The sequence below is a fragment of the Triticum dicoccoides genome, chromosome 7B (genome assembly GCF_002162155.2).
Source record: "Triticum dicoccoides isolate Atlit2015 ecotype Zavitan chromosome 7B, WEW_v2.0, whole genome shotgun sequence".
In the NCBI taxonomy this organism is placed as follows: domain Eukaryota; kingdom Viridiplantae; phylum Streptophyta; class Magnoliopsida; order Poales; family Poaceae; genus Triticum; species Triticum dicoccoides.
In genome coordinates this window covers 244,297,011-244,305,065 of record NC_041393.1, presented here as the reverse complement: position 1 = coordinate 244,305,065, position 8,055 = coordinate 244,297,011, and positions in this window count along the sequence as shown.

Below are 8,055 nucleotides of genomic sequence, written 5' to 3'. Positions count from 1 at the left end.
GGTATATCCACTCTTGTACTACCCATATCATCAATATCAATCAAGCAGGAGTATGGTTTTACCTCCATCGAGAGGGCCCGAACCTGGGTAAAAACATCGTGTCCCTTGTCTCCTGTTACCATCCGCCTAGACGCACAGTTCGGGACCCCCTACCCAAGATCCGCCGGTTTTGACACCGACATTGGTGCTTTCATTGAGAGTTCCTTTGTGCTGTCACCGATAGGAAGGATGCCTCTTGCCATCTTCAAAGACGGTATCTTCGCGAAAGGAGCCTTGGCCGCCGGCCAAACTATCCGGTTGGGTGGTTTTCTCATGACCGCCTGTTCGGCCACCGCTTCAACGATGACCTCTCGGGTCATCAAAAGTAATCTTCCCGTCAGCTCGGAATTCGCCGAGCAGCTGGATCCAACAGAGCTCTCATCCGTAAACGAACTCTTGGATCGCATCGCCGCCCTGGGAGTCGCTACAGACTACGATCAGATTGGGCTTAGAACCGATCTGAAAGAGACTAACTCTCCCCAGGTTACCCACCACGTTGCGGTGGTAGAGGAACAACACGGCGACTCTTCTCCTATATTGAAAACTAGTCATGTCCGGGCTTCCGAACCCCCCATGCCGGATTCCCACGGGGGGACGGACTTCGATCAAGCACTGAACCTAAAGTCAGGCATCGGACCGGATTCGTTGGACAACATCCAACGATCCAAGCTTCCAAATTCGGAAACTTCTCAGCCCTTGAGCCTCGGGATGGGTAGGATTCTGGACTTAATTCCACCCACCCACCCAGACATATGCGATCTATCTCAAATCCGGGAAGAGCCCGCTGAAACAGTACATCATTACGGGGCCAGATTCCTCCTGGTTATGGACAGGATAAAGGACTGCCGAGAGGAAAGCACAATTTCAATTTTCTGCAATAATTGCACGGACGAGGGAATCTTGAACGCCGTCAGTCGCCATGCTTCGCCGACCTGGCGTTCATAGTACGAAAGTACTGCGCGATGGAGAGTTTCCGGAAAACCGAAACTATGTTTCGGGACAATCCGGCCCTGAATACAACCCTAGTCCGTAACAAAAGGGTGCAGCACACTCAGGCACCGGGTACAAAAACCAAAAAGCAAAAACCCCATAAAGGGCAAGGAACTGTACTGGAGGGATGGCTCAGCGGACCCTGTAAAATTCACAGTACAGAAGACGCCACCCCAACACATAGCCTTCGAGCATGTTGGATATTGCGGCAGGTGGCCAAAAGTGCCGAGGAGCTTCTAGCCCCGGAAAACCACTCCAACAGTACCAGTACGGTGTCAACAGTCTTCGAGACTTTCGCATCAAATAATATGCGAAAACGAACAATCCGCAGCCTCGCCGAAGTCTACCAAGTAGCAACAACAAATCCATGGAGCGGCACGGCCATAACCTTCAACGCCAGCGACGAACCTAAATTCCGAACAGCCCGAGCACCAGCCGCATTGGTCCTCAGTCCAATAGTGGGCGGCTTTCGTCTTACCAAGGTACTCATGGATGGCGGCAGCAGACTAAACCTCATCTACGAGGAAACTCTTCAAAAAATGGAAATAGACTAGAGCCGCATTGAGCGAAGCAGCACAACCTTTGGAGGAATAATCCCTAGCCGGGAAGCGCGCTGCACAGGAAAAATCACACTTGATGTGGTGTTCGGCTCGCCGGACAATTACAGGTCCGAAGAGGTCACGTTCCAAGTGGCCCCGTTCAGCAGCGGATATAACGCTATATTGGGACGGGAGGCATTCACAATTTTTCAAGCCATACCCCATTACGGGTACATGAAGCTTAAGATGCCTGGGCCCGGCGGAACAATCACTCTCGCTAGTGATCCGGACATAGCACTCCGCGCCGAAAACAAGACAGCCGCATTAGCCCTGGAGGCACTATCCAAAGCCCTAGCGGCAGAAGAACTCACTACGATGCGCTCTACGGTGAATAGGGATGATGTGATACTTGATAAGAGATCCAAGTCCACCTCTTTCAAACCAAAACTACTGGAAGCCGGATTTTCCGAACCCAAAAGACAGGCAATTTTCCGAACCCAAAAGACAGGCAATGGGACAAGAGCTAGCCAAACTACTGGAAGCCGGATTCATCAGAGACATCAAACATCCGGACTGGCTAGCAAACCTGGTAATGGTACCAAAGAAGGACAAATCCTGGCGCCTATGTGTCGATTTTAAAGACCTCAACAAGGCCTGCCCAAAGGATCCCTTCCCCCTCCCCCGCATCGACCAAATAATCGATGCTACTGCAGGGCACGATTCATTGTGCTTTCTTGACGCATATTCCGGCTACCATCAAATCAAGATGGCGGAAGCAGACCAAGCCGCAACGGCATTCATTACTCCGTATGGACCATTCTGCTTCAACACGATGCCCTTCGGACTCAAAAACGCCGGCGCAACATATCAGCGCATGATTCAGACATGTCTGGCTACCCAGATCGGCAAAACAGTAGAAGCATACATAGACGACGTAGTCGTCAAAACCAAACACGTCGAGACTCTAGTAGACGATTTGAGGCTAACATTCGACAACCTCCGAGCATATGACATCAAGCTGAATCCGGAAAAATGCGTTTTTGGCGTACCAGCCGGAAAGCTCCTGGGCTTCATTGTATCCGGTAGAGGAATTGAAGCAAACCCAGCCAAGATCCGAGCTCTGTCACAGCTAGATATTCCAAAAGACCTCAAACAAATACAAAAATTAACCGGATGTGTGGCGGCCTTAAGCCGCTTTATCTCCCGTTTGGGAGAAAAGGCATTGCCCCTCTATCGCCTCCTCAGGCGCACCGAACACTTCGAGTGGACGGATGCTGCCACCGCCGGACTCGAAGAAATCAAAGCCATATTGGCAACAAATCCGGTCCTGGCCGCGCCTAACCTGGGCGAACCAATGTTGTTATACATCGCGGCAACACATCAAGTAGTAAGCACGGTACTCGTCGTCGAACGAGAAACAGAAGGGCACAAATTCCCTCTTCAAAAACCAGTGTACTACGTATCCACTGTTTTAACTCCCTGCAAGTCCCGTTACCCGCACTATCAAAAGATAGCGTATGCGGTGTTCATGGCATCCCGGAAGCTCCGACACTACTTTCAAGAGTGTTCGATAACAGTGGCCTCCGAAGTGCCCCTCAACGACATTATAAACAACCACGACGCGACGGGCAAGATTGCAAAATGGGCCATTGAGCTCTTACCATTCGATATAACTTACAAACCTCGGCGAGCTATAAAGTCACAAGTCTTGGCCGACTTTATCACTGAATGGACTGAAGCCGAACTCCCTAAAGAGTATGGCGCATACTCCAATTGGATTATGCATTTCGACGGCTCCAAAATGTTGGCCGGCTTGGGGGCTGGCGTCGTATTGACGTCCTCGACCGGGGATACAGTCCAATACATACTTCAGATAATGTACACGGACTCCAACAACGCAGCCGAATATGAGGCCCTCCTACATGGCCTCCGGATGGCAATCTCCATGGGCATTCAACGCCTAGAGGTGCGCGGGGATTCAAACCTCGCAATATCCCAAGTAAATGGTGACTTTGACGCCAAGGATCCGAAAATGGCAGCCTATCGTAATGCTGTCCTAAAAATGTCAACTCGGTTCGAAGGACTCAAATTCCACCATGTAGCCCGAGATAATAACCAAGCAGCCGACATATTGGCACGCATCGGCGCGAAACGCGACGCTGTCCCTCCTAACATCTTCCTGGAACGGCTCTTTAAGCCATCCGTACGATGGGAAGAGGAGTCCGGAAATAACAACCCGGAGGCAGCCGCACCACCCAACACAGAACAATCTGACATAATCGGCGACTCAGCCCACGAAATAATGGCAGTAATCGCCCCGTGGACGAAGCCATTCCTAGCCTACCTACTTAGGCAGGAGCTTCCTGAAGACCAAAATGAGGCCCGCTGCATAGTCCGGCGATCTAAAGCCTACAAGGTCCACGAGGGAGAACTCTATAAGAAAAGCACAACCGGAATCCTTCAACGGTGTATCTCCGAAGAGGAAGGGCAAAACCTTCTGGCTGAAATTCATGCCGGACTAGGCGGACACCATGCCGCAGCTCGGGCCCTTGTAGGCAAGGCATTCCGTACAGGATTTTATTGGCCGACGGCCCGTGCAGATGCTCAGGACTTAGTCCAAAGATGCGTCGGTTGTCAGCTCTTTGCTAATCGGAGCCATATTCCACCCACCACCCTCTAAACTATACCCATTACCTGGCCGTTCGCGGTCTGGGGGCTTGACATGGTTGGACCCCTTAAAGGGGGAACCCACAAGCAAAGGTACCTATTGGTCATGGTGGACAAATTCACCAAATGGATAGAGGACAAGCCAGTTAAAACGGCAGAGTTCGGACCAGTGATAGACTTCATATCCGGGGTAGTACACCGTTATGGTGTCCCCCATAGCATCATTACCGATAACAGCACGAACTTCACTGCCGACGAGGTTAAATTATGGTGCAAAAATATGGGCATTAAGCTCGATTACGCTTCAGTCTATCATCCTCAAACCAACGGTCAAGTGGAACAAGCAAATGGTCTAATAATGAGCGACATCAAACCCAGACTAGTGCGGTCCCTTACGAAATCTGACACGCACTGGGTAGAGGAGCTCGACTCCGTACTCTGGGGGCTGTGGACAGCGCCCAACCGTACTACAAGATTCACACCATTTTTTATGGTATACGGCGCAGAGGCAGTTTTGCCCTGTGACATCATTCATGACTCACCTCGAGTGCGCATGTACGAAGAAAGAGAAGCCGAGCTGGATCGGCAGGACAGCTTGGACGCATTGGAGGAAGAACGCGACGTCGCCAAGGCTCGTTCCGCATTCTATCAGCAGCAGGCTCGAAGATATCAAAGCAGAGAAGTACGGGCTATGACTTACAATGTTGGTGAACTAGTTCTACGCCTGCCAGACAAGAAAAAGGACAAGCTCAAGCCCAAATGGGCAGGCCCCTTCATTATCGATCAAGTCCTAACCGGCAGAGCGTACCGTCTGTGAAATGCGTCAGACAACCGACTCAAGCCGAACCCATGGAACGCAGCCCGCCTCCGAAGATTCTATGCCTAGCGCTGGACTAAGAGTTCGTCCCCTTCCCCCGTCCAAATTTTTACACTTCAGTTGTCTTTTGTTTCTCTTTTTTCTCTCACCCCTTTTCATAAAAGCCCTTAAAGGCCTACTTGCGCATTGTTCGCACACAATTGATGTGCTATCCGCACTCATTATACCTGGGGGCTTCTTTACCAGAAGCTTAATTATAAGGGCTTCATGCCCATAACATGTGTCAAACTTCCACGTGTACCTTTTATTCACCATTATATGCATTGATATGACTTAAGTTTTGGCCAAGTTGGGTTGCCTGGCTCCTGTGCTTACCCCTACGTTCCCGATTGTTCGGCTAGGAGGTAAAGGGAGCACCTCTGCAATTGTTACTGCCGGGTCAGCCGGATGTGTACCTCAGACTGGGTGAAGCCGAAAGCTAGCGTTCTTAAGGGAATATTCGGTCGGTGACTTGAAAGATGATTTTTTACCTATTTATTTATCTGCCCCCAGATGTTTTCCTGCTCTTTTCGCAGTCCGGACATGCACTTTAGGGCATGCCTCCCAGGGAAAGGAACCCTTAATGGAACTATTCTCCCTGGAAGATGTTTCTTACTAACCATGTAATATAACATAACTAGTTGGGCACTTGTCTGGTAAAGCACTAATGACCCCTACGCCTGGTCTCCATGCATGCCCCGGTTGTTTCTTAACCGAGAAGGTATTCGGACACACTCCGGACTCTAGGGTCCCGAGGTTGAAGCGAAAAGGTCGGCAAAGACAAACGATCTACAATCCGGCTAGAAGGCATTTTACATGTCATTTTAAAATACATTGTTAAATCGACTGACTGTATTCCTCCTCAATCCCGTCTAACAGGCTGTCTAATTTATAGTCCCGTTGGGAATATTTAGCGGCCAACTCTACTTGGTCGTACACTAAACTCACAGGGATCTCCTTCCCATCGGGCCCCACAGGTCCGACCTCGGCCATGTGGTTGGGATCCGCCTTCTTGTACCGCGTCTTCACCAGGGCCCAGGCCTCGCTGGCACCTTGGCGGCAGGCCGAAATCTTCCATAAACGGAAGTGCTGCCGCGCTCCCTGAAGCTTCTCCGCAAGCTCTCCAAGGCCCTCGGGTAGGGAGAGGGACGGCCATAAGGCCTGGACGACGCCGCTCATTGCCTGCCGAACTTGTTCGAGCAGTTGCACCAGCTCGGGAAGTTGATCACCCGTTGATACGGGCATCTCCTCCGCAGGGCGACCTGTGAGCACACCTACAGACATATTTGTGTCAATTGACTTCCTCGCCGAACTCTTCTTTTCAAAGGAGTTCGCTCAAGCACTTACTATAGATGCCGCGATGAAGCCGCTGATTCTCCTTCATGGAGCCAGACAGCTCGGCCCGAACACCTTTCAGCTCTTCTCCAAGCTGGGCGTGGGCATCCTGGAGCTTGCTCCTTTCCTGCTGCACCCTCGTCAGCACCCTCTCGCCGGCCTTCAGCTAGCGCAGTAGTTCTTGCCTGTCCGGATCCTGTCCGACAACACCTACAATGTCATCGTCAGACTTACACGCACGCCGCACACCGATTATCTTTTTGAAATAATGTGTTACCAGGAGGGGTCTCTGTGTTTCCTCCTGCTGCAGCTAGTGCGGCCTCAAGTTGGGCCTTGCACTCTTGTAGCTCCTGGGACAATCGGGTATTCTTCTCTGTAAGATCCTGCATATCAAATGATCCTTAAATCAGTTATCCCAACTACTTTAAGTCTCGGGGGCTACTGGCATATACAACTATTAAAATCTCTTACCCGTATGTCCTTTACATACTACTCCGTGGCTCTGTTCAAACCATCTTGAGTAGCACGGAGGTGCGTGTCCCCCGCGTTAAAGGCATTCAACGCCTCGGGGGAGAAGCACGCGTCACGAAAAACTGTCCGGCAGCGCCTATGGTTCATAGCGCTCTCCACCTCAGACCTGGTGGCGGACAGTCTGTCGGCATCCTCCGTTGGAGGAGTATCCGGCTCGCGCCTTGCGCTCGCCTCCCCCTCCAGACCAGGCGTTGGAGCCTGGCTGGCAGAAGCTGGGTTGGCAACTCCTACGCCCACAGTCCGGCGGGCACTCTTTCTCCTGCAAAAGTCATGAGCATTCAAACACTTCCTAGGAACTTTGTCCTAAATAACAACCGCGAGCTATACCATTGCGGCGACGTCTCGATCCGCGCCGCACTCCTCTTTCGCCTGCTGGGCTGGACTGACCCTTGTTGGCCAGCTGCCGTGGCCTCGGCCTCCTGCCCTGAAGGCGCCCCCTGCGAGACACCATTGTATACGGTGGTCAGAAATGCGCAAGGACGGAATAATGGTGTCAGGACTTCGGTCAAAATCACCCGGGGAGCCGGAGATAGGCTGGGGTAGTCAGCCGTAATGGCGACTAGAGCATTGTCCATGCTGAGTTGATGGAACACCCCGTCGATTAGCTCCACCTTTATGTCTGGATCCTCTTCGGAGGATGGATCAAGGGATCTTTCTGGATCCTCGGGCTGTGGAGCTGGGCTATGAATGCTCTCCACAGTCCGGCGCAGATCCTGCATCAAAACCATAAAGTAAGGTACTTAACTTTGAAAGCGTGGGTCGGATAAATGAACATCGGCTTACCCAGCTTCGAGGGTTGTTCATGGAGGACCCATTCAATGGGCTCGTCTGGAGGAAGTCCTCCTTCTCCCCCTTGTACAGGCCGGACAGAATCTTCACCAGATCTTCGGCCGATCCCGGCCCTTGGCGGCCATGACGAGTGGCATCATTCTCTCCGTTGAAATCCCACATGGGGTGGCCCCTGTATTGCAGCGGCTGCACCCCCCGCATAATGCACGTGGCCATGACTCCAATCATGGTCAGTCCGGAATGGGCCGGTAACCTTATCCGGCCCATCAAATAATGCACGCTCTTGTCTTCCTCCAGCTGGGGGCTCCG